The sequence below is a fragment of the Oncorhynchus nerka genome, linkage group LG24, assembly GCF_034236695.1.
Source record: "Oncorhynchus nerka isolate Pitt River linkage group LG24, Oner_Uvic_2.0, whole genome shotgun sequence".
Lineage (NCBI taxonomy): Eukaryota > Metazoa > Chordata > Actinopteri > Salmoniformes > Salmonidae > Oncorhynchus > Oncorhynchus nerka.
In genome coordinates, this window is record NC_088419.1 from 7,011,181 (window position 1) to 7,037,189 (window position 26,009).

Here is a 26,009-nt window from a genome sequence, read left to right on the forward strand (position 1 = left end):
AAACTAGGACCTGTAGGACCTGCCTTGTTGATAGTGTTGTTAAGGTAGAAACTAGAGCCTGTAGGACCTGCCTTGTTGATAGTGCTGTTAAGAAGGTAGAAACTAGGGCCTGTAGGACCTGCCTTGTTGATAGTGTTGTTAAGAAGGTAGAAACTAGGACCTGTAGGACCTGCCTTGTTGATAGTGTTGTTAAGGTAGAAACTAGAGCCTGTAGGACCTGCCTTGTTGATAGTGCTGTTAAGAAGGTAGAAACTAGGGCCTGTAGGACCTGCCTTGTTGATAGTGTTGTTAAGAAGGTAGAAACTAGGCCTGTAGGACCTGCCTTGTTGATAGTGTTGTTAAGAAGGTAGAAACTAGGGCCTGTAGGACCTGCCTTGTTGATAGTGTTGTTAAGAAGGTAGAAACTAGGGCCTGTAGGATCTGCCTTGTTGATAGTGTTGTTAAGAAGGTAGAAACTAGGACCTGTAGGACCTGCCTTGTTGATAGTGTTGTTAAGAAGGTAGAAACTAGGACCTGTAGGACCTGCCTTGTTGATAGTGTTGTTAAGGTAGAAACTAGAGCCTGTAGGACCTGCCTTGTTGATAGTGCTGTTAAGAAGGTAGAAACTAGGGCCTGTAGGACCTGCCTTGTTGATAGTGTTGTTAAGAAGGTAGAAACTAGGACCTGTAGGACCTGCCTTGTTGATAGTGTTGTTAAGGTAGAAACTAGAGCCTGTAGGACCTGCCTTGTTGATAGTGCTGTTAAGAAGGTAGAAACTAGGGTCTGTAGGACCTGCCTTGTTGATAGTGCTGATAAGAAGGTAGAAACTAGGGTCTGTAGGACCTGCCTTGTTGATAGTGCTGTTAAGAAGGTAGAAACTAGGGCCTGTAGGACCTGCCTTGTTGATAGTGTTGTTAAGAAGGTAGAAACTAGGACCTGTAGGACCTGCCTTGTTGATAGTGTTGTTAAGAAGGTAGAAACTAGGGCCTGTAGGATCTGCCTTGTTGATAGTGCTGTGAAGGTAGAAACTAGGGCCTGTAGGACCTGCCTTGTTGATAGTGCTGTGAAGAAGGTAGAAACTAGGGCCTGTAGGACCTGCCTTGTTGATAGTGTTGTTAAGAAGGTGGAAACTAGGGCCTGTAGGACCTGCCTTGTTGATAGTGTTGTTAAGAAGGTAGAAACTAGGGCCTGTAGGACATGCCTTGTTGATAGTGTTGTTAAGAAGGTAGAAACTAGGGCCTGTAGGACCTGCCTTGTTGATAGTGTTGTTAAGAAGGTAGAAACTAGGGCCTGTAGGACCTGCCTTGTTGATAGTGTTGTTAAGAAGGTAGAAACTAGGGCCTGTAGGATCTGCCTTGTTGATAGTGCTGTGAAGGTAGAAACTAGGGCCTGTAGGACCTGCCTTGTTGATAGTGCTGTGAAGAAGGTAGAAACTAGGGCCTGTAGGACCTGCCTTGTTGATAGTGTTGTTAAGAAGGTGGAAACTAGGGCCTGTAGGACCTGCCTTGTTGATAGTGTTGTTAAGAAGGTGGAAACTAGGGCCTGTAGGACCTGCCTTGTTGATAGTGTTGTTAAGAAGGTGGAAACTAGGCCTGTAGGACCTGCCTTGTTGATAGTGTTGTTAAGAAGGTAGAAACTAGGGCCTGTAGGACCTGCCTTGTTGATAGTGTTGATAAGAAGGTAGAAACTAGGGCCTATAGGACCTGTCTTGTTGATAGTGTTGTTAAGAAGGTAGAAACTAGGGCCTGTAGGACCTGCCTTGTTGATAGTGTTGTTAAGAAGGTAGAAACTAGGCCTGTAGGACCTGCCTTATTGATAGTGTTGTTAAGAAGGTAGAAACTAGGGCCTGTAGGACCTGCCTTGTTGATAGTGTTGTTAAGAAGGTAGAAACTAGGGCCTGTAGGATCTGCCTTGTTGATAGTGTTGTTAAGAAGGTAGAAACTAGGGACCTGTAGGACCTGCCTTGTTGATAGTGTTGTTAAGAAGGTAGAAACTAGGACCTGTAGGACCTGCCTTGTTGATAGTGTTGTTAAAGAAAAGAGCCTGTAGGACCTGCCTTGTTGAAGTGCTGTTAAGAAGGTAGAAACTAGGGCCTGTAGGACCTGCCTTGTTGATAGTGTTGTTAAGAAGGTAGAAACTAGGGCCTGTAGGACCTGCCTTGTTGATAGTGTTGTTAAGAAGGTAGAAACTAGGGCCTGTAGGACCTGCCTTGTTGATAGTGTTGTTAAGAAGGTAGAAACTAGGGCCTGTAGGACCTGCCTTGTTGATAGTGTTGTTAAGAAGGTAGAAACTAGGGTCTGTAGGACCTGCCTTGTTGATAGTGCTGATAAGAAGGTAGAAACTAGGGTCTGTAGGACCTGCCTTGTTGATAGTGCTGTTAAGAAGGTAGAAACTAGGGCCTGTAGGACCTGCCTTGTTGATAGTGTTGTTAAGAAGGTAGAAACTAGGGCCTGTAGGACCTGCCTTGTTTATAGTGTTGTTAAGAAGGTAGAAACTAGGGCCTGTAGGACCTGCCTTGTTGATAGTGTTGTTAAGAAGGTAGAAACTAGGGCCTGTAGGACCTGCCTTGTTGATAGTGTTGATAAGACGGTGGAAACTAGGGCCTGTAGGACCTGCCTTGTTGATAGTGTTGTTAAGAAGGTAGAAACTAGGCCTGTAGGACCTGCCTTGTTGATAGTGTTGTTAAGAAGGTAGAAACTAGGGCCTGTAGGACCTGCCTTGTTGATAGTGTTGTTAAGAAGGTAGAAACTAGGGCCTGTAGGACCTGCCTTGTTGATAGTGTTGTTAAGAAGGTAGAAACTAGGGCCTGTAGGACCTGCCTTGTTGATAGTGTTGTTAAGAAGGTAGAAACTAGGGCCTGTAGGACCTGCCTTGTTGATAGTGTTGTTAAGAAGGTAGAAACTAGGGCCTGTAGGACCTGCCTTGTTGATAGTGTTGTTAAGAAGGTAGAAACTAGGGCCTGTAGGATCTGCCTTGTTGATAGTGCTGTGAAGAAGGTAGAAACTAGGGCCTGTAGGATCTGCCTTGTTGATAGTGCTGTGAAGGTAGAAACTAGGGCCTGTAGGACCTGCCTTGTTGATAGTGCTGTGAAGAAGGTAGAAACTAGGGCCTGTAGGACCTGCCTTGTTGATAGTGTTGTTAAGAAGGTGGAAACTAGGGCCTGTAGGACCTGCCTTGTTGATAGTGTTGTTAAGAAGGTGGAAACTAGGGCCTGTAGGACCTGCCTTGTTGATAGTGTTGTTAAGAAGGTGGAAACTAGGGCCTGTAGGACCTGCCTTGTTGATAGTGTTGTTAAGAAGGTAGAAACTAGTGCCTGTAGGACCTGCCTTGTTGATAGTGTTGATAAGAAGGTAGAAACTAGGGCCTGTAGGACCTGTCTTGTTGATAGTGTTGTTAAGAAGGTAGAAACTAGGGCCTGTAGGACCTGCCTTGTTGATAGTGTTGTTAAGAAGGTAGAAACTAGGCCTGTAGGACCTGCCTTATTGATAGTGTTGTTAAGAATGTAGAAACTAGGGCCTGTAGGACCTGCCTTGTTGATAGTGTTGTTAAGAAGGTAGAAACTAGGGCCTGTAGGATCTGCCTTGTTGATAGTGTTGTTAAGAAGGTAGAAACTAGGACCTGTAGGACCTGCCTTGTTGATAGTGTTGTTAAGAAGGTAGAAACTAGGACCTGTAGGACCTGCCTTGTTGATAGTGTTGTTAAGGTAGAAACTAGAGCCTGTAGGACCTGCCTTGTTGATAGTGCTGTTAAGAAGGTAGAAACTAGGGCCTGTAGGACCTGCCTTGTTGATAGTGTTGTTAAGAAGGTAGAAACTAGGGCCTGTAGGACCTGCCTTGTTGATAGTGTTGTTAAGAAGGTAGAAACTAGGGCCTGTAGGACCTGCCTTGTTGATAGTGTTGTTAAGAAGGTAGAAACTAGGGCCTGTAGGACCTGCCTTGTTGATAGTGTTGTTAAGAAGGTAGAAACTAGGGTCTGTAGGACCTGCCTTGTTGATAGTGCTGATAAGAAGGTAGAAACTAGGGTCTGTAGGACCTGCCTTGTTGATAGTGCTGTTAAGAAGGTAGAAACTAGGGCCTGTAGGACCTGCCTTGTTGATAGTGTTGTTAAGAAGGTAGAAACTAGGGCCTGTAGGACCTGCCTTGTTTATAGTGTTGTTAAGAAGGTAGAAACTAGGGCCTGTAGGACCTGCCTTGTTGATAGTGTTGTTAAGAAGGTAGAAACTAGGGCCTGTAGGACCTGCCTTGTTGATAGTGTTGATAAGACGGTGGAAACTAGGGCCTGTAGGACCTGCCTTGTTGATAGTGTTGTTAAGAAGGTAGAAACTAGGGCCTGTAGGACCTGCCTTGTTGATAGTGTTGTTAAGAAGGTAGAAACTAGGGCCTGTAGGACCTACCTTGTTGATAGTGTTGTTAAGAAGGTGGAAACTAGGGCCTGTAGGACCTGCCTTGTTGATAGTGTTGTTAAGAAGGTAGAAACTAGGCCTGTAGGACCTGCCTTGTTGATAGTGTTGTTAAGAAGGTAGAAACTAGGGCCTGTAGGACCTGCCTTGTTGATAGTGTTGTTAAGAAGGTAGAAACTAGCGCCTGTAGGACCTGCCTTGTTGATAGTGTTGTTAAGAAGGTAGAAACTAGGGCCTGTAGGACCTGCCTTGTTGATAGTGTTGATAAGAAGGTAGAAACTAGGGCCTATAGGACCTGTCTTGTTGATAGTGTTGTTAAGAAGGTAGAAACTAGGGCCTGTAGGACCTGCCTTGTTGATAGTGTTGTTAAGAAGGTAGAAACTAGGCCTGTAGGACCTGCCTTATTGATAGTGTTGTTAAGAATGTAGAAACTAGGGCCTGTAGGACCTGCCTTGTTGATAGTGTTGTTAAGAAGGTAGAAACTAGGGCCTGTAGGATCTGCCTTGTTGATAGTGTTGTTAAGAAGGTAGAAACTAGGACCTGTAGGACCTGCCTTGTTGATAGTGTTGTTAAGAAGGTAGAAACTAGGACCTGTAGGACCTGCCTTGTTGATAGTGTTGTTAAGGTAGAAACTAGAGCCTGTAGGACCTGCCTTGTTGATAGTGCTGTTAAGAAGGTAGAAACTAGGGCCTGTAGGACCTGCCTTGTTGATAGTGTTGTTAAGAAGGTAGAAACTAGGGCCTGTAGGACCTGCCTTGTTGATAGTGTTGTTAAGAAGGTAGAAACTAGGGCCTGTAGGACCTGCCTTGTTGATAGTGTTGTTAAGAAGGTAGAAACTAGGGCCTGTAGGACCTGCCTTGTTGATAGTGTTGTTAAGAAGGTAGAAACTAGGGTCTGTAGGACCTGCCTTGTTGATAGTGCTGATAAGAAGGTAGAAACTAGGGTCTGTAGGACCTGCCTTGTTGATAGTGCTGTTAAGAAGGTAGAAACTAGGGCCTGTAGGACCTGCCTTGTTGATAGTGTTGTTAAGAAGGTAGAAACTAGGGCCTGTAGGACCTGCCTTGTTTATAGTGTTGTTAAGAAGGTAGAAACTAGGGCCTGTAGGACCTGCCTTGTTGATAGTGTTGTTAAGAAGGTAGAAACTAGGGCCTGTAGGACCTGCCTTGTTGATAGTGTTGATAAGACGGTGGAAACTAGGGCCTGTAGGACCTGCCTTGTTGATAGTGTTGTTAAGAAGGTAGAAACTAGGGCCTGTAGGACCTGCCTTGTTGATAGTGTTGTTAAGAAGGTAGAAACTAGGGCCTGTAGGACCTACCTTGTTGATAGTGTTGTTAAGAAGGTGGAAACTAGGGCCTGTAGGACCTGCCTTGTTGATAGTGTTGTTAAGAAGGTAGAAACTAGGCCTGTAGGACCTGCCTTGTTGATAGTGTTGTTAAGAAGGTAGAAACTAGGGCCTGTAGGACCTGCCTTGTTGATAGTGTTGTTAAGAAGGTAGAAACTAGCGCCTGTAGGACCTGCCTTGTTGATAGTGTTGTTAAGAAGGTAGAAACTAGGGCCTGTAGGACCTGCCTTGTTGATAGTGTTGTTAAGAAGGTAGAAACTAGGGCCTGTAGGACCTGCCTTGTTGATAGTGTTGTTAAGAAGGTAGAAACTAGGGCCTGTAGGACCTGCCTTGTTGATAGTGTTGTTAAGAAGGTAGAAACTAGGGCCTGTAGGATCTGCCTTGTTGATAGTGCTGTGAAGAAGGTAGAAACTAGGGCCTGTAGGACCTGCCTTGTTGATAGTGTTGTTAAGAAGGTGGAAACTAGGGCCTGTAGGACCTGCCTTGTTGATAGTGTTGTTAAGAAGGTGGAAACTAGGGCCTGTAGGACCTGCCTTGTTGATAGTGTTGTTAAGAAGGTGGAAACTAGGGCCTGTAGGACCTGCCTTGTTGATAGTGTTGTTAAGAAGGTGGAAACTAGGGCCTGTAGGACCTGCCTTGTTGATAGTGTTGTTAAGAAGGTAGAAACTAGGGCCTGTAGGACCTGCCTTGTTGATAGTGTTGTTAAGAAGGTAGAAACTAGGGCCTGTAGGACCTGCCTTGTTGATAGTGTTGTTAAGAAGGTAGAAACTAGGGCCTGTAGGATCTGCCTTGTTGATAGTGCTGTGAAGAAGGTAGAAACTAGGGCCTGTAGGACCTGCCTTGTTGATAGTGTTGTTAAGAAGGTAGAAACTAGGGCCTGTAGGACCTGCCTTGTTGATAGTGCTGTGAAGAAGGTAGAAACTAGGGCCTGTAGGACCTGCCTTGTTGATAGTGCTGTGAAGAAGGTAGAAACTAGGGCCTGTAGGACCTGCCTTGTTGATAGTGCTGTGAAGAAGGTAGAAACTAGGGCCTGTAGGACCTGCCTTGTTGATAGTGTTGTTAAGAAGGTAGAAACTAGGGCCTGTAGGACCTGCCTTGTTGATAGTGCTGTTAAGAAGGTAGAAACTAGGCCTGTAGGACCTGCCTTGTTGATAGTGCTGTGAAGAAGGTAGAAACTAGGGCCTGTAGTACCTGCCTTGTTGATAGTGTTGTTAAGAAGGTAGAAACTAGCGCCTGTAGGACCTGCCTTGTTCATAGTGTTGTTAAGAAGGTAGAAACTAGGCCTGTAGGATCTGCCTTGTTGATAGTGCTGTGAAGAAGGTAGAAACTAGGGCCTGTAGTACCTGCCTTGTTGATAGTGTTGTTAAGAAGGTAGAAACTAGGCCTGTAGGACCTGCCTTGTTGATAGTGTTGTTAAGAAGGTAGAAACTAGGGCCTGTAGGACCTGCCTTGTTGATAGTGTTGTTAAGAAGGTGCAAACTAGGGCCTGTAGGATCTGCCTTGTTGATAGTGCTGTGAAAAAGGTAGAAACTAGGGCCTGTAGGACCTGCCTTGTTGATAGTGTTGTTAAGAAGGTAGAAACTAGCGCCTGTAGGACCTGCCTTGTTGATAGTGTTGTTAAGAAGGTAGAAACTAGGGCCTGTAGGACCTGCCTTGTTCATAGTGTTGTTAAGAAGGTAGAAACTAGGGCCTGTAGGACCTGCCTTGTTGATAGTGCTGTGAAGAAGGTAGAAACTAGGGCCTGTAGGACCTGCCTTGTTGATAGTGCTGTGAAGAAGGTAGAAACTAGGGCCTGTAGGACCTGCCTTGTTGATAGTGCTGTGAAGAAGGTAGAATCTAGGGCCTGTAGGACCTGCCTTGTTGATAGTGCTGTGAAGAAGGTAGAAACTAGGCCCTGTAGGACCTGCCTTGTTGATAGTGTTGTTAAGAAGGTAGAAACTAGCGCCTGTAGGACCTGCCTTGTTGATAGTGTTGTTAAGAAGGTAGAAACTAGGGCCTGTAGGACCTGCCTTGTTGATAGTGTTGTTAAGAAGGTAGAAACTAGTGCCTGTAGGACCTGCCTTGTTGATAGTGCTGTTAAGAAGGTAGAAACTAGGGCCTGTAGGACCTGCCTTGTTGATAGTGCTGTGAAGAAGGTAGAAACTAGGGCCTGTAGTACCTGCCTTGTTGATAGTGTTGTTAAGAAGGTAGAAACTAGCGCCTGTAGGACCTGCCTTGTTCATAGTGTTGTTAAGAAGGTAGAAACTAGGGCCTGTAGGATCTGCCTTGTTGATAGTGCTGTGAAGAAGGTAGAAACTAGGGCCTGTAGTACCTGCCTTGTTGATAGTGTTGTTAAGAAGGTAGAAACTAGGGCCTGTAGGACCTGCCTTGTTGATAGTGTTGTTAAGAAGGTAGAAACTAGGGCCTGTAGGATCTGCCTTGTTGATAGTGCTGTGAAGAAGGTAGAAACTAGGGCCTGTAGGACCTGCCTTGTTGATAGTGTTGTTAAGAAGGTAGAAACTAGGGCCTGTAGAACCTGCCTTGTTGATAGTGCTGTGAAGAAGGTAGAAACTAGGGCCTGTAGGACCTGCCTTGTTGATAGTGTTGTTAAGAAGACAGAAACTAGGCCTGTAAGGACCTGCCTTATTGATAGTGTTGTTAAGAAGGTAGAAACTAGGGCCTGTAGGACCTGCCTTGTTGATAGTGTTGTTAAGAAGGTAGAAACTAGGGCCTGTAGGATCTGCCTTGTTGATAGTGTTGTTAAGAAGGTAGAAACTAGGACCTGTAGGACCTGCCTTGTTTGATAGTGTTGTTAAGAAGGTAGAAACTAGGACCTGTAGGACCTGCCTTGTTGATAGTGTTGTTAAGGTAGAAACTAGAGCCTGTAGGACCTGCCTTGTTGATAGTGCTGTTAAGAAGGTAGAAACTAGGGCCTGTAGAACCTGCCTTGTTGATAGTGTTGTTAAGAAGGTGGAAACTAGGGCCTGTAGGACCTGCCTTGTTGATAGTGTTGTTAAGAAGGTAGAAACTAGGCCTGTAGGACCTGCCTTGTTGATAGTGTTGTTAAGAAGGTAGAAACTAGGGCCTGTAGGACCTGCCTTGTTGATAGTGTTGTTAAGAAGGTAGAAACTAGCGCCTGTAGGACCTGCCTTGTTGATAGTGTTGTTAAGAAGGTAGAAACTAGGGCCTGTAGGACCTGCCTTGTTGATAGTGTTGTTAAGAAGGTAGAAACTAGGCCTGTAGGACCTGCCTTGTTGATAGTGTTGTTAAGAAGGTAGAAACTAGGGCCTGTAGGACCTGCCTTGTTGATAGTGTTGTTAAGAAGGTAGAAACTAGGGCCTGTAGGATCTGCCTTGTTGATGGTGCTGTGAAGAAGGTAGAAACTAGGGCCTGTAGGACCTGCCTTGTTGATAGTGTTGTTAAGAAGGTGGAAACTAGGGCCTGTAGGACCTGCCTTGTTGATAGTGTTGTTAAGAAGGTAGAAACTAGGGCCTGTAGGACCTGCCTTGTTGATAGTGTTGTTAAGAAGGTGAAACTAGGGCCTGTAGGACCTGCCTTGTTGATAGTGTTGTTAAGAAGGTGGAAACTAGGGCCTGTAGGACCTGCCTTGTTGATAGTGTTGTTAAGAAGGTAGAAACTAGGGCCTGTAGGACCTGCCTTGTTGATAGTGTTGTTAAGAAGGTAGAAACTAGGGCCTGTAGGACCTGCCTTGTTGATAGTGTTGTTAAGAAGGTAGAAACTAGGGCCTGTAGGATCTGCCTTGTTGATAGTGCTGTGAAAAAGGTAGAAACTAGGGCCTGTAGGACCTGCCTTGTTGATAGTGTTGTTAAGAAGGTAGAAACTAGCGCCTGTAGGACCTGCCTTGTTGATAGTGTTGTTAAGAAGGTAGAAACTAGGGCCTGTAGGACCTGCCTTGTTCATAGTGTTGTTAAGAAGGTAGAAACTAGGGCCTGTAGGACCTGCCTTGTTGATAGTGCTGTGAAGAAGGTAGAAACTAGGGCCTGTAGGACCTGCCTTGTTGATAGTGCTGTGAAGAAGGTAGAAACTAGGGCCTGTAGGACCTGCCTTGTTGATAGTGCTGTGAAGAAGGTAGAATCTAGGGCCTGTAGGACCTGCCTTGTTGATAGTGCTGTGAAGAAGGTAGAAACTAGGCCCTGTAGGACCTGCCTTGTTGATAGTGTTGTTAAGAAGGTAGAAACTAGCGCCTGTAGGACCTGCCTTGTTGATAGTGTTGTTAAGAAGGTAGAAACTAGGGCCTGTAGGACCTGCCTTGTTGATAGTGTTGTTAAGAAGGTAGAAACTAGTGCCTGTAGGACCTGCCTTGTTGATAGTGTTGTTAAGAAGGTAGAAACTAGGGCCTGTAGGATCTGCCTTGTTGATAGTGTTGTTAAGAAGGTAGAAACTAGGACCTGTAGGACCTGCCTTGTTGATAGTGTTGTTAAGAAGGTAGAAACTAGGACCTGTAGGACCTGCCTTGTTGATAGTGTTGTTAAGGTAGAAACTAGAGCCTGTAGGACCTGCCTTGTTGATAGTGCTGTTAAGAAGGTAGAAACTAGGGCGTGTAGGACCTGCCTTGTTGATAGTGTTGTTAAGAAGGTAGAAACTAGGGCCTGTAGGATCTGCCTTGTTGATAGTGCTGTTAAGAAGGTAGAAACTAGGGCCTGTAGGACCTGCCTTGTTGATAGTGTTGTTAAGAAGGTAGAAACTAGGGCCTGTAGGACCTGCCTTGTTGATAGTGTTGTTAAGAAGGTAGAAACTAGGGCCTGTAGGACCTGCCTTGTTGATAGTGTTGTTAAGAAGGTAGAAACTAGGGCCTGTAGGACCTGCCTTGTTGATAGTGTTGTTAAGAAGGTAGAAACTAGGGTCTGTAGGACCTGCCTTGTTGATAGTGCTGATAAGAAGGTAGAAACTAGGTCTGTAGGACCTGCCTTGTTGATAGTGCTGTTAAGAAGGTAGAAACTAGGGCCTGTAGGACCTGCCTTGTTGATAGTGTTGTTAAGAAGGTAGAAACTAGGGCCTGTAGGACCTGCCTTGTTTATAGTGTTGTTAAGAAGGTAGAAACTAGGGCCTGTAGGACCTGCCTTGTTGATAGTGTTGTTAAGAAGGTAGAAACTAGGGCCTGTAGGATCTGCCTTGTTGATAGTGTTGTTAAGAAGGTAGAAACTAGGGCCTGTAGGACCTGCCTTGTTGATAGTGTTGTTAAGAAGGTGGAAACTAGGGCCTGTAGGACCTGCCTTGTTGATAGTGTTGTTAAGAAGGTAGAAACTAGGGCCTGTAGGACCTGCCTTGTTGATAGTGTTGTTAAGAAGGTAGAAACTAGGCCTGTAGGACCTGCCTTGTTCATAGTGTTGTTAAGAAGGTAGAAACTAGGGCCTGTAGGACCTGCCTTGTTGATAGTGCTGTGAAGAAGGTAGAAACTAGGGCCTGTAGGACCTGCCTTGTTGATAGTGCTGTGAAGAAGGTAGAAACTAGGGCCTGTAGGACCTGCCTTGTTGATAGTGCTGTGAAGAAGGTAGAATCTAGGGCCTGTAGGACCTGCCTTGTTGATAGTGCTGTGAAGAAGGTAGAAACTAGGGCCTGTAGGACCTGCCTTGTTGATAGTGTTGTTAAGAAGGTAGAAACTAGCGCCTGTAGGACCTGCCTTGTTGATAGTGTTGTTAAGAAGGTAGAAACTAGGGCCTGTAGGACCTGCCTTGTTGATAGTGTTGTTAAGAAGGTAGAAACTAGGGCCTGTAGGACCTGCCTTGTTGATAGTGTTGTTAAGAAGGTAGAAACTAGGGCCTGTAGGACCTGCCTTGTTGATAGTGTTGTTAAGAAGGTAGAAACTAGCGCCTGTAGGACCTGCCTTGTTCATAGTGTTGTTAAGAAGGTAGAAACTAGGGCCTGTAGGACCTGCCTTGTTGATAGTGCTGTGAAGAAGGTAGAAACTAGGGCCTGTAGGACCTGCCTTGTTGATAGTGCTGTGAAGAAGGTAGAAACTAGGGCCTGTAGGACCTGCCTTGTTGATAGTGCTGTTAAGAAGGTAGAAACTAGGGCCTGTAGGATCTGCCTTGTTGATAGTGTTGTTAAGAAGGTAGAAACTAGGGCCTGTAGGATCTGCCTTGTTGATAGTGCTGTGAAGAAGGTAGAAACTAGGGCCTGTAGGACCTGCCTTGTTGATAGTGTTGTTAAGAAGGTAGAAACTAGGGCCTGTAGGACCTGCCTTGTTGATAGTGCTGTGAAGAAGGTAGAAACTAGGGCCTGTAGGACCTGCCTTGTTGATAGTGCTGTGAAGAAGGTAGAAACTAGGGCCTGTAGGACCTGCCTTGTTGATAGTGCTGTGAAGAAGGTAGAATCTAGGGCCTGTAGGACCTGCCTTGTTGATAGTGCTGTGAAGAAGGTAGAAACTAGGGCCTGTAGGACCTGCCTTGTTGATAGTGTTGTTAAGAAGGTAGAAACTAGCGCCTGTAGGACCTGCCTTGTTGATAGTGTTGTTAAGAAGGTAGAAACTAGGGCCTGTAGGACCTGCCTTGTTGATAGTGTTGTTAAGAAGGTAGAAACTAGTGCCTGTAGGACCTGCCTTGTTGATAGTGTTGTTAAGAAGGTAGAAACTAGGGCCTGTAGGATCTGCCTTGTTGATAGTGTTGTTAAGAAGGTAGAAACTAGGACCTGTAGGACCTGCCTTGTTGATAGTGTTGTTAAGGTAGAAACTAGAGCCTGTAGGACCTGCCTTGTTGATAGTGTTGTTAAGAAGGTAGAAACTAGGGCCTGTAGGATCTGCCTTGTTGATAGTGCTGTTAAGAAGGTAGAAACTAGGGCCTGTAGGACCTGCCTTGTTGATAGTGTTGTTAAGAAGGTAGAAACTAGTGCCTGTAGGACCTGCCTTGTTGATAGTGTTGTTAAGAAGGTAGAAACTAGGGCCTGTAGGACCTGCCTTGTTGATAGTGTTGATAAGAAGGTAGAAACTAGGGCCAGTAGGACCTGCCTTGTTGATAGTGTTGTTAAGAAGGTAGAAACTAGGGCCTGTAGGACCTGCCTTGTTGATAGTGTTGTTAAGAAGGTAGAAACTAGGGCCTGTAGGACCTGCCTTGTTGATAGTGTTGTTAAGAAGGTAGAAACTAGGGCCTGTAGGACCTGCCTTGTTGATAGTGTTGTTAAGAAGGTAGAAACTAGGGTCTTAGGACCTGCCTTGTTGATAGTGCTGATAAGAAGGTAGAAACTAGGGTCTGTAGGACCTGCCTTGTTGATAGTGCTGTTAAGAAGGTAGAAACTAGTGCCTGTAGGACCTGCCTTGTTGATAGTGTTGTTAAGAAGGTAGAAACTAGGGCCTGTAGGACCTGCCTTGTTGATAGTGTTGATAAGAAGGTAGAAACTAGGGCCAATAGGACCTGCCTTGTTGATAGTGTTGTTAAGAAGGTAGAAACTAGGGCCTGTAGGACCTGCCTTGTTGATAGTGTTGTTAAGAAGGTAGAAACTAGGGCCTGTAGGACCTGCCTTGTTGATAGTGTTGTTAAGAAGGTAGAAACTAGGGCCTGTAGGACCTGCCTTGTTGATAGTGTTGTTAAGAAGGTAGAAACTAGGGTCTGTAGGACCTGCCTTGTTGATAGTGCTGATAAGAAGGTAGAAACTAGGGTCTGTAGGACCTGCCTTGTTGATAGTGCTGTTAAGAAGGTAGAAACTAGGGCCTGTAGGACCTGCCTTGTTGATAGTGTTGTTAAGAAGGTAGAAACTAGGGCCTGTAGGACCTGCCTTGTTTATAGTGTTGTTAAGAAGGTAGAAACTAGGGCCTGTAGGACCTGCCTTGTTGATAGTGTTGATAAGAAGGTGGAAACTAGGGCCTGTAGGACCTGCCTTGTTGATAGTGTTGTTAAGAAGGTAGAAACTAGCGCCTGTAGGACCTGCCTTGTTGATAGTGTTGTTAAGAAGGTAGAAACTAGGGCCTGTAGGACCTGCCTTGTTGATAGTGTTGTTAAGAAGGTAGAAACTAGGGCCTGTAGGACCTGCCTTGTTGATAGTGTTGTTAAGAAGGTAGAAACTAGGGCCTGTAGGACCTGCCTTGTTGATAGTGTTGTTAAGAAGGTAGAAACTAGAGCCTGTAGGACCTGCCTTGTTGATAGTGCTGTTAAGAAGGTAGAAACTAGGGCCTGTAGGACCTGCCTTGTTGATAGTGTTGTTAAGAAGGTAGAAACTAGGGCCTGTAGGATCTGCCTTGTTGATAGTGCTGTTAAGAAGGTAGAAACTAGAGCCTGTAGGACCTGCCTTGTTGATAGTGCTGTTAAGAAGGTAGAAACTAGGGCCTGTAGGACCTGCCTTGTTGATAGTGTTGTTAAGAAGGTAGAAACTAGGGCCTGTAGGATCTGCCTTGTTGATAGTGCTGTTAAGAAGGTAGAAACTAGGGGCTGTAGGACCTGCCTTGTTGATAGTGCTGATAAGAAGGTAGAAACTAGGGTCTGTAGGACCTGCCTTGTTGATAGTGTTGTTAAGAAGGTAGAAACTAGGGCCTGTAGGACCTGCCTTGTTGATAGTGTTTTTAAGAAGGTGGAAACTAGGGCCTGTAGGACCTGCCTTGTTGATAGTGTTGTTAAGAAGGTGGAAACTAGGGCCTGTAGGACCTGCCTTGTTGATAGTGTTGTTAAGAAGGTGGAAACTAGGGCCTGTAGGACCTGCCTTGTTGATAGTGTTGTTAAGAAGGTAGAAACTAGGGCCTGTAGGACCTGCCTTGTTGATAGTGTTGTTAAGAAGGTAGAAACTAGGGCCTGTAGGACCTGCCTTGTTGATAGTGTTGTTAAGAAGGTGGAAACTAGGGCCTGTAGGACCTGCCTTGTTGATAGTGTTGTTAAGAAGGTAGAAACTAGGCCTGTAGGACCTGCCTTGTTGATAGTGTTGTTAAGAAGGTAGAAACTAGGGCCTGTAGGACCTGCCTTGTTGATAGTGTTGTTAAGAAGGTAGAAACTAGCGCCTGTAGGACCTGCCTTGTTGATAGTGTTGTTAAGAAGGTAGAAACTAGGGCCTGTAGGACCTGCCTTGTTGATAGTGTTGTTAAGAAGGTAGAAACTAGGGCCTGTAGGACCTGCCTTGTTGATAGTGTTGTTAACAAGGTAGAAACTAGGCCTGTAGGATCTGCCTTGTTGATAGTGTTGAAGAAGGTAGAAACTAGGGCCTGTAGGACCTGCCTTGTTGATAGTGTTGTTAAGAAGGTGGAAACTAGGGCCTGTAGGACCTGCCTTGTTGATAGTGTTGTTAAGAAGGTGGAAACTAGGGCCTGTAGGACCTGCCTTGTTGATAGTGTTGTTAAGAAGGTAGAAACTAGGGCCTGTAGGACCTGCCTTGTTGATAGTGTTGTTAAGAAGGTAGAAACTAGGGCCTGTAGGACCTGCCTTGTTGATAGTGTTGTTAAGAAGGTAGAAACTAGGGCCTGTAGGACCTGCCTTGTTGATAGTGTTGTTAAGAAGGTAGAAACTAGGGCCTGTAGGACCTGCCTTGTTGATAGTGTTGTTAAGAAGGTGGAAACTAGGGCCTGTAGGACCTGCCTTGTTGATAGTGTTGTTAAAGGTAGAAACTAGGGCCTATAGGACCTGCCTTATTGATAGTGTTGTTAAGAAGGTAGAAACTAGGGCCTGTAGGACCTGCCTTGTTGATAGTGTTGTTAAGAAGGTAGAAACTAGGGCCTGTAGGACCTGCCTTGTTGATAGTGTTGTTAAGAAGGTAGAAACTAGGGCCTGTAGGACCTGCCTTGTTGATAGTGTTGTTAAGAAGGTAGAAACTAGGCCTGTAGGACCTGCCTTGTTCATAGTGTTGTTAAGAAGGTAGAAACTAGGGCCTGTAGGACCTGCCTTGTTGATAGTGTTGTTAAGAAGGTAGAAACTAGGGCCTGTAGGACCTGCCTTGTTGATAGTGCTGTTAAGAAGGTAGAAACTAGGGCCTGTAGGACCTGCCTTGTTGATAGTGTTGTTAAGAAGGTAGAAACTAGGGCCTGTAGGACCTGCCTTGTTGATAGTGTTGTTAAGAAGGTAGAAACTAGGACCTGTAGGACCTGCCTTGTTGATAGTGTTGTTAAGGTAGAAACTAGAGCCTGTAGGACCTGCCTTGTTGATAGTGCTGTTAAGAAGGTAGAAACTAGGGCCTGTAGGACCTGCCTTGTTGATAGTGTTGTTAAGAAGGTAGAAACTAGGGCCTGTAGGATCTGCCTTGTTGATAGTGTTGTTAAGAAGGTAGAAACTAGGCCTGTAGGACCTGCCTTGTTGATAGTGTTGTTAAGAAGGTAGAAACTAGGGCCTGTAGGACCTGCCTTGTTGATAGTGTTGTTAAGAAGGTAGAAACTAGGGCCTGTAGGACCTGCCTTGTTGATAGTGTTGTTAAGAAGGTAGAAACTAGGGCCTGTAGGACCTGCCTTGTTGATAGTGTTGTTAAGAAGGTAGAAACTAGGTCTGTAGGACCTGCCTTGTTGATAGTGCTGATAAGAAGGTAGAAACTAGGGTCTGTAGGACCTGCCTTGTTGATAGTGCTGTTAAGAAGGTAGAAACTAGGGCCTGTAGGACCTGCCTTGTTGATAGTGTTGTTAAGAAGGTAGAAACTAGGGCCTGTAGGACCTGCCTTGTTTATAGTGTTGTTAAGAAGGTAGAAACTAGGGCCTGTAGGACCTGCCTTGTTGATAGTGTTGTTAAGAAGGTAGAAACTAGCGCCTGTAGGACCTGCCTTGTTGATAGTGTTGTTAAGAAGGTAGAAACTAGGGCCTGTAGGACCTGCCTTGTTGATAGTGTTGTTAAGAAGGTGGAAACTAGGGCCTGTAGGACCTGCCTTGTTGATAGTGCTGTTAAGAAGGTAGAAACTAGGGCCTGTAGGACCTGCCTTGTTGATAGTGTTGTTAAGAAGGTAGAAACTAGCGCCTGTAGGACCTGCCTTGTTGATAGTGCTGTTAAGAAGGTAGAAACTAGGCCTGTAGGACCTGCCTTGTTGATAGTGTTGTTAAGAAGGTAGAAACTAGGGCCTGTAGGACCTGCCTTGTTGATAGTGTTGTTAAGAAGGTAGAAACTAGGGCCTGTAGGACCTGCCTTGTTGATAGTGTTGTTAAGAAGGTAGAAACTAGGGCCTGTAGGACCTGCCTTGTTGATAGTGTTGTTAAGAAGGTAGAAACTAGGGCCTGTAGGACCTGCCTTGTTGATAGTGTTGTTAAGAAGGTAGAAACTAGGGCCTGTAGGACCTGCCTTGTTGATAGTGTTGTTAAGAAGGTAGAAACTAGGCCTGTAGGACCTGCCTTGTTGATAGTGTTGTTAAGAAGGTAGAAACTAGGGCCTGTAGGACCTGCCTTGTTGATAGTGTTGTTAAGAAGGTAGAAACTAGGGCCTGTAGGACCTGCCTTGTTGATAGTGTTGTTAAGAAGGTGGAAACTAGGGCCTGTAGGACCTGCTTTTTGATAGTGTTGTTAAGAAGGTAGAAACTAGGCCTGTAGGACCTGCCTTGTTGATAGTGCTGTTAAGAAGGTAGAAACTAGGGCCTGTAGGACCTGCCTTGTTGATAGTGCTGTGAAGAAGGTAGAAACTAGGGCCTGTAGGACCTGCCTTGTTGATAGTGTTGTTAAGAAGGTAGAAACTAGGGCCTGTAGGACCTGCCTTGTTGATAGTGCTGTTAAGAAGGTAGAAACTAGGGCCTGTAGGACCTGCCTTGTTGATAGTGTTGTTAAGAAGGTAGAAACTAGCGCCTGTAGGACCTGCCTTGTTCATAGTGTTGTTAAGAAGGTAGAAAGTAGGGCCTGTAGGACCTGCCTTGTTGATAGTGCTGTTAAGAAGGTAGAAACTAGGGCCTGTAGGACCTGCCTTGTTGATAGTGCTGTGAAGAAGGTAGAAACTAGGGCCTGTAGGACCTGCCTTGTTGATAGTGCTGTTAAGAAGGTAGAAACTAGGGCCTGTAGGACCTGCCTTGTTGATAGTGTTGTTAAGAAGGTGGAAACTAGGCCTGTAGGACCTGCCTTGTTGATAGTGTTGTTAAGAAGGTGGAAACTAGGGCCTGTAGGACCTGCCTTGTTGATAGTGCTGTTAAGAAGGTAGAAACTAGGGCCTGTAGGACCTGCCTTGTTGATAGTGTTGTTAAGAAGGTAGAAACTAGCGCCTGTAGGACCTGCCTTGTTGATAGTGTTGTTAAGAAGGTAGAAACTAGGGCCTGTAGGACCTGCCTTGTTGATAGTGCTGTGAAGAAGGTAGAAACTAGGGTCTGTAGGACCTGCCTTGTTGATAGTGTTGTTAAGAAGGTGGAAACTAGGGCCTGTAGGACCTGCCTTGTTGATAGTGTTGTTAAGAAGGTGGAAACTAGGGCCTGTAGGACCTGCCTTGTTGATAGTGTTGTTAAGAAGGTAGAAACTAGGGCCTGTAGGACCTGCCTTGTTTATAGTGTTGTGAAGAAGGTAGAAACTAGGGCCTGTAGGACCTGCCTTGTTGATAGTGCTGTTAAGAAGGTAGAAACTAGGGCCTGTAGGACCTGCCTTGTTGATAGTGCTGTGAAGAAGGTAGAAACTAGGGCCTGTAGGACCTGCCTTGTTGATAGTGCTGTTAAGAAGGTAGAAACTAGGGCCTGTAGGACCTGCCTTGTTGATAGTGTTGTTAAGAAGGTGGAAACTAGGCCTGTAGGACCTGCCTTGTTGATAGTGTTGTTAAGAAGGTGGAAACTAGGGCCTGTAGGACCTGCCTTGTTGATAGTGCTGTTAAGAAGGTAGAAACTAGGGCCTGTAGCACCTGCCTTGTTGATAGTGTTGTTAAGAAGGTAGAAACTAGGGCCTGTAGGACCTGCCTTGTTGATAGTGTTGTTAAGAAGGTAGAAACTAGGGCCTGTAGGACCTGCCTTGTTGATAGTGTTGTTAAGAAGGTAGAATCTAGGGCCTGTAGGACCTGCCTTGTTGATAGTGTTGTTAAGAAGGTAGAGCAGCTCTTTATTATGGACAGACTTCTCCCCATCTTAGCTACTGTTGTATCAATATGTTTAAACCAGAATTACTCCAAGCAGTTCAGTCACCTCAACTGGCTCAATTTCCACATGATTTATTATAAGATTTAGTTGAGGTTTAGAGTTTAGTGAAATATTTAGGACTAACTTATTCCTTGCCATCCATTCTGAAACTAACTGCAGCTCTTTAAGTGATGCAGTCATTTCAGTAGCTGACGTGTTGAGTCATTGAGACAAGTGGATCCATCCCCCTCCCACTCCACTGCCTCGATCAATGAGGGAAGATTTAATCCAGACTAAAATGGCAAAACATGTATTTATTTTAATGAATTCAAACGCACCACCTGCAAATGGACACGGAGATTTTAGTAGATGCATGTTTGGCCAGAATCGAGAACAAAGATGGGCAAACCTGGAATGGCCAGTATAATGAATACCAACAATCTCTGGTTCTGTCATGTCATCTGGTGTAGCAATCTGTAGCTAGATCTGAATGTCTCTTCTTCTCTGGTCAGCCGCAGCAGCTAACGCCGCCCCAGCAGCAGAGGTCCCTGCAGCAGCAGCCCCTCCCCCAACGATGGCCGCTGTCCCTGTCGCCGTGGCAGCACAAGCCCAACCTTGTACGTCGTCAGCTGCTGTTTATAAACAAACATTTCATTCATGTTGACTTTAGTAGAATTATTACAACATTTAAGTGGTGATGGGGACTCACTTAAACTGATATTTGTTTTGTATAATAAAGTCTTCTTTTTTTCCCCTCTCTCTCTCTAGTTTCTGCGGTCAAGCCCACTGCAGAAGCACCACCAGCAGCAGCCTATGGGGCCAGGACAGAGAGCAGGGTACGACCTCTCTACACCAGGCCAGGTTCAGGCCAACACTTCCCGTACTGACAGAACGAGATGAAATAGCAGGGATAAAGCCTTAGGCTGGTTTCAAACCAAGAGAAGTGTCTCACTCTCGTTTATTGAAAAAAAAAAAACTACAGATGCATCCAATCAACAACCAACCGATTTGTCTCGTTATTCGTCCAGGTAAAGATGAATCGTATGAGGCTGAGGATCGCCCAGCGACTGAAGGAGGCTCAGCAGACTTGTGCCATGCTCACCACCTTCAACGAGATAGACATGAGGTGAGACGATGCAACACGATGCTGCTGTTGGATGTCCAATGCAATGTCACTTTATTCGTCCCAGAAGGCCCCGTGGTTTCACGGATGCACATGCCATCATACAGACACTTCAAAATGGCATGTTTTCCAAAAAACGACCCAGTCCTCTCTCCCGTAGCAACACCCAGGAGATTTTTATTTTATTTAAATTTATAAAAAAAAAAAAAAAAAAGTTTTTTACCTTTATTTAACTAGGCAAGTCAGTTAAGAACAACTTATTTTCAATTCTTATTTTCAATGACGGCCTAGGAACAGTGGACCTGAACTGCCTGTTCAGGGGCAGAATGACAGATTTGTATCTTGTCAGCTCGGGGATTTGAACTTGCAACCTTCCAGTTACTAGTCCAACGCTCTAACCACTAGGCTACCCTGCCGCCCCGAGGAAAACCCCGTAAAGATGCTTCCTACAGACACAGCCTGCTTTAACGGTTCTCCCCTCCCTCTGTAGCAACATCCAGGAGATGAGGAAGCTCCATAAAGATGCTATCTAGAAGAGACATAACATCAAGCTTGGCTTCATGTCGGCTTTCGTTAAGGCTTCAGCCCACGCTCTCATGGACCAGCCTTCTGTCAACGGAGGTTAAGACTCTCTCCCTGTCTTTCTCAAATCTTAGTTGGAAAATTCCCGGAATAAGCAGGAAATCTGGAATCCTCAAACCAGGATTTCTTAAACTATGGAATTTATAACAACAACAACATAAAATTCCCCCAATTGTTAACTCTGCTTCCAACACCACAGACACCTATTTCAACAGGTACATTTTAAAGTAAACTGGCTTTGATGAAGGGATGGTCTTCTGTTTATAGGAGGAAGCTTATACACATCAACTCATAATAGCTTTTGACACTTCTAACTCTATGTCTTTTGCTTGAGAGCCCAGAATGCATTGGATTGAAACGGTATTGAAGTTTAAAAAAATATATTTAAAAAAAAGTGAGAATGATTGATATGTCTTCTCTTGCTCTTCCCAGTGATTGACGATACAACCAAAGAGATCGTGTACAGGGATTATGTTGACATCAGTGTGGCTGTGGCCACTCCAAAGGTAAGGCACAGAGGACATGTGGACCTATACATTCTGCCAATTGAACCTATTTTTTTTTTTTTTTGTAATTTCCCCCTATTTGTCATGTCTGGGTCTTGGGCTGTTTTATTTCTGAATGGCTGGAGCTCCTTGTATCAGTGTGTGGTGTCGACTGGTTTGGTTCTGTTGGTTGGTTGGTTGTGTTTGGTTCGGTTGGTTGGTTGGTTGTGTTCGGTTGGTTGGTTGGTTGGTTGGTTCTGTTGGTTGGTTGGTTGGTTGGTTGGTTCTGTTGGTTGGTTGGTTGGTTCTGTTGGTTGGTTGGTTGTGTTTGGTTCTGTTGGTTGGTTCTGTTGGTTGGTTGGTTGGTTCTGTTGGTTGGTTGGTTGGTCCTGTTGATTGGTTCTGTTGGTTGGTTGGTTCTGTTGGTTGGTTCTGTTGGTTGGTTGGTTGGTTGTGTTTGGTTCTGTTGGTTGGTTGGTTGGTTCTGTTGGTTGTTTGGTTCTGTTGGTTGGTTGGTTGGTTCTGTTGGTTGGTTGGTTGTGTTTGGTTCTGTTGGTTGGTTGGTTGGTTCTGTTGGTTGTTTGGTTCTGTTGGTTGGTTGGTTGGTTCTGTTGGTTGGTTGGTTGGTTCTGTTGGTTGGTTCTGTTGGTTGGTTGGTTGGTTGGTTGTGGTTCTGTTGGTGTTTTGACCAGAAAGGTATGCGTCTTTTCCTTGTATATGTGCTCCTCCTCACCAGGGACTGGTTGTACCGGTTATTCGCAACGTAGAGACCATGAACTTTGCTGACATTGAGAAAAACATCAACGGTCTGGGAGAGAAGGTAACAAAGCTCTGTCTGAATGGGATGAATGAGTCTATAGTACATATGATACATCAGCTCATGAGGTTGTGCTTTACTTTTGGTCACGTCAAATGATAATTATTTTTAAAAATAATAACATACGCCATTTAGCAGACGCTTTTATACAACGTGACTTAGTCATGCGTACGTACATTTTACGTACCGGTGGTTCCCGGGAATCGAACCCACAACCCTGGTGTTTACAAAGCACCATACTTTACCAACTGAGGCACAGAGGATGATTGCGTCACCTTGTGATAAACGGCACCGTAATACCCTGTATATAGCCTCCACATTGACTCTGTACCGTAATACCCTGTATATAGCCTCCACATTGACTCTGTACCGGTACCCCCTGTATATAGTCTCCACATTGACTCTGTACCGTAACACCCTGTATATAGCCTCCACATTGACTCTGTACCGGTACCCCCCTGTATATAGCCTCCACATTGACTCTGTACCGTAACACCCTGTATATAGCCTCCATATTGACTATGTACCGGTACCCCCCTGTATATAGCCTCCACATTGACTCTGTACCAGTACCCCCTGTATATAGCCTCCACATTGACTCTGTACCGGTACCCCCCTGTATATAGCCTCCTCATTGACTCTGTACCGTAACACCCTGTATATAATCTCCACATTGACTATGTACCGTAACACCCTGTATATAGCCTCCACATTGACTATGTACCGTAACACCCTGTATATAGCCTCCATATTGACTATGTACCGTAACACCCTGTATATAGTCTCCACATTGACTATGTACCGTAACACCCTGTATATAGCCTCCATATTGACTATGTACCGTAACACCCTGTATATAGCCTCCATATTGACTATGTACCGTAACACCCTGTATATAGCCTCCACATTGACTCTGTACCGTAACACCCTGTATATAGCCTCCACATTGACTATGTACCGTAGCACCCTGTATATAGCCTCCATATTGACTATGTACCGTAACACCCTGTATATAGCCTCCACATTGACTCTGTACCGTAACACCCTGTATATAGCCTCCACATTGACTCTGTACCGTAACACCCTGTATATAGCCTCCACATTGACTATGTACCGTAACACCCTGTATATAGCCTCCACATTGACTCTGTACCGTAATACCCTGTATATAGCCTCCACATTGACTATGTACCGTAACACCCTGTATATAGCCTCCACATTGACTATGTACCGTAACACCCTGTATATAGCCTCCACATTGACTCTGTACCGGTACCCCCCTGTATATAGCCTCCACATTGACTCTGTACCGTAACACCCTGTATATAGCCTCCATATTGACTATGTACCGGTACCCCCTGTATATAGCCTCCACATTGACTCTGTACCGTAACACCCTATATATAGTCTCCACATTGACTATGTACCGGTACCCCCCTGTATATAGCCTCCATATTGACTATGTACCGGTACCCCCTGTATATAGCCTCCACATTGATTCTGTACCGGTACTCCCTGTATATAGCCTCCATATTGACTATGTACCGTAACACCCTGTATATAGTCTCCACATTGACTATGTACCGTAACACCCTGTATATAGCCTCCACATTGACTATGTACCGTAACACCCTGTATATAGCCTCCACATTGACTATGTACCGTAACACCCTGTATATAGCCTCCATATTGACTCTGTACTGGTACCCCCTGTATATAGCCTCCATATTGACTATGTACCGTAACACCCTGTATATAGCCTCCACATTGACTATGTACCGTAACACCCTGTATATAGTCTCCACATTGACTATGTACCGTAACACCCTGTATATAGCCTCCATATTGACTATGTACCGTAACACCCTGTATATAGCCTCCCCATTGACTATGTACCGTAACACCCTGTATATAGCCTCCACATTGACTATGTACCGTAACACCCTGTATATAGCCTCCATATGGACTCTGTACCGTAACACCCTGTATATAGCCTCCACATTGACTATGTACCGTAACACCCTGTATATAGCCTCCACATTGACTATGTACCGGTACCCCCTGTATATAGCCTCCACATTGACTATGTACCGGTACCCCCTGTATATAGCCTCCACATTGACTCTGTACCGTAATACCCTGTATATAACCTCCACATTGACTCTGTACCGTAATACCCTGTATATAGCCTCCACATTGACTATGTACCGGTACACCCTGTATATAGCCTCCACATTGACTCTGTACCAGTACCCCCTGTATATAGCCTCCACATTGACTCTGTACCATAACACCCTGTATATAGCCTCCACATTGACTATGTACCGTAACACCCTGTATATAGCCTCCACATTGACTCTGTACCGTAATACCCTGTATATAGCCTCCACATTAACTCTGTACCATAATACCCTGTATATAGCCTCCACATTGACTCTGTACCATAATACCCTGTATATAACCTCCACATTGACTCTGTACCATAATACCCTGTATATAGCCTCCACATTGACTCTGTACCATAATACCCTGTATATAGCCTCCACATTGACTCTGTACCGTAATACCCTGTGTATAGCCTCCACATTGACTCTGTACTGGTACCCCCTGTATATAGTCTCTACATTGACTCTGTACCGTAACACCCTGTATATAGCTTCCACATTGACTCTGTACCGTAACACCCTGTATATAGCTTCCACATTGACTCTGTACTGGTACCCCCTGTATATAGTCTCCACATTGACTCTGTACCGTAACACCCTGTATATAACCTCCACATTGACTCTGTACCGTAATACCCTGTATATAACCTCCACATTGACTCTGTACCGTAATACCCTGTGTATAGCCTCCACATTGACTATGTACCGGTACCCCCTGTATATAGCCTCCACATTGACTATGTACCGGTACACCCTGTATATAGCCTCCACATTGACTCTGTACCGGTACCCCCTGTATATAGCCTCCACATTGACTCTGTACCATAACACCCTGTATATAGCCTCCACATTGACTATGTACCGGTACTCCCTGTATATAGCCTCCACATTGACTCTGTACCATAATACCCTGTATATAGCCTCCACATTGACTCTGTACCGTAATACCCTGTATATAGCCTCCACATTAACTCTGTACCATAATACCCTGTATATAACCTCCACATTGACTATGTACCGTAACACCCTGTATATAGCCTCCACATTGACTATGTACCGTAACACCCTGTATATAGCCTCCATATTGACTCTGTACTGGTACCCCCTGTATATAGCCTCCATATTGACTATGTACCGTAACACCCTGTATATAGCCTCCACATTGACTATGTACCGTAACACCCTGTATATAGTCTCCACATTGACTATGTACCGTAACACCCTGTATATAGCCTCCATATTGACTATGTACCGTAACACCCTGTATATAGCCTCCCCATTGACTATGTACCGTAACACCCTGTATATAGCCTCCACATTGACTATGTACCGTAACACCCTGTATATAGCCTCCATATGGACTCTGTACCGTAACACCCTGTATATAGCCTCCACATTGACTATGTACCGTAACACCCTGTATATAGCCTCCACATTGACTATGTACCGGTACCCCCTGTATATAGCCTCCACATTGACTATGTACCGGTACCCCCTGTATATAGCCTCCACATTGACTCTGTACCGTAATACCCTGTATATAACCTCCACATTGACTCTGTACCGTAATACCCTGTATATAGCCTCCACATTGACTATGTACCGGTACACCCTGTATATAGCCTCCACATTGACTCTGTACCAGTACCCCCTGTATATAGCCTCCACATTGACTCTGTACCATAACACCCTGTATATAGCCTCCACATTGACTATGTACCGTAACACCCTGTATATAGCCTCCACATTGACTCTGTACCGTAATACCCTGTATATAGCCTCCACATTAACTCTGTACCATAATACCCTGTATATAGCCTCCACATTGACTCTGTACCATAATACCCTGTATATAACCTCCACATTGACTCTGTACCATAATACCCTGTATATAGCCTCCACATTGACTCTGTACCATAATACCCTGTATATAGCCTCCACATTGACTCTGTACCGTAATACCCTGTGTATAGCCTCCACATTGACTCTGTACTGGTACCCCCTGTATATAGTCTCTACATTGACTCTGTACCGTAACACCCTGTATATAGCTTCCACATTGACTCTGTACCGTAACACCCTGTATATAGCTTCCACATTGACTCTGTACTGGTACCCCCTGTATATAGTCTCCACATTGACTCTGTACCGTAACACCCTGTATATAACCTCCACATTGACTCTGTACCGTAATACCCTGTATATAACCTCCACATTGACTCT

At 44.9% G+C, this 26,009-nt stretch overlaps 1 pseudogene; it reads left to right on the forward strand.

The window, feature by feature from the left end:
* Positions 1-26,009, forward strand: part of LOC115120951 (dihydrolipoyllysine-residue succinyltransferase component of 2-oxoglutarate dehydrogenase complex, mitochondrial-like) — a 59,903-nt pseudogene that overhangs the window by 28,115 nt on the left and 5,779 nt on the right.